Source organism: Trachymyrmex cornetzi, unplaced genomic scaffold (genome assembly GCF_001594075.2).
Source record: "Trachymyrmex cornetzi isolate Tcor2-1 unplaced genomic scaffold, Tcor1.1 scaffold159, whole genome shotgun sequence".
In the NCBI taxonomy this organism is placed as follows: Eukaryota; Metazoa; Arthropoda; class Insecta; order Hymenoptera; family Formicidae; genus Trachymyrmex; species Trachymyrmex cornetzi.
The window spans coordinates 325445-325743 of record NW_017296190.1 but is presented as its reverse complement, the minus strand read 5'-3'; the positions used below and the strand labels follow the sequence as shown (position 1 = coordinate 325743).

The following is a 299-nucleotide window of genomic DNA, read 5'->3' as shown; positions in this document are numbered from 1 at the left end:
GAGAGAGAGAGAGAGAGAGAGAGAGAGAGGGCAGCAGTGGGAGGAGTGATGAAAACAAAAAACAAAAAACACATGTAATAAATACATATAAATAAATATATACATATAAATATACGCATATACACATATATAAATATATACAGATTACTTCGTTGTTAGAATTATTTGTTTCCTTCCTTATTCGCGCTTTTCTTTTAGTTCTATTTAATAAAAATAACTGCATATTGTATATTGCTCAGTGTTCATGTCACGCCCGGGGCGCGCGAGTGCGGATGCCCCTCGGACGCGGCGTGGGCCCG

General features: G+C 38.5%; 1 protein-coding gene across 1 annotated transcript in view; it reads left to right on the top strand.

Annotated features, from left to right (window-relative positions):
* Positions 1–299, top strand: part of LOC108758539 (zinc finger protein 239-like) — a 10860-nt gene that overhangs the window by 737 nt on the left and 9824 nt on the right.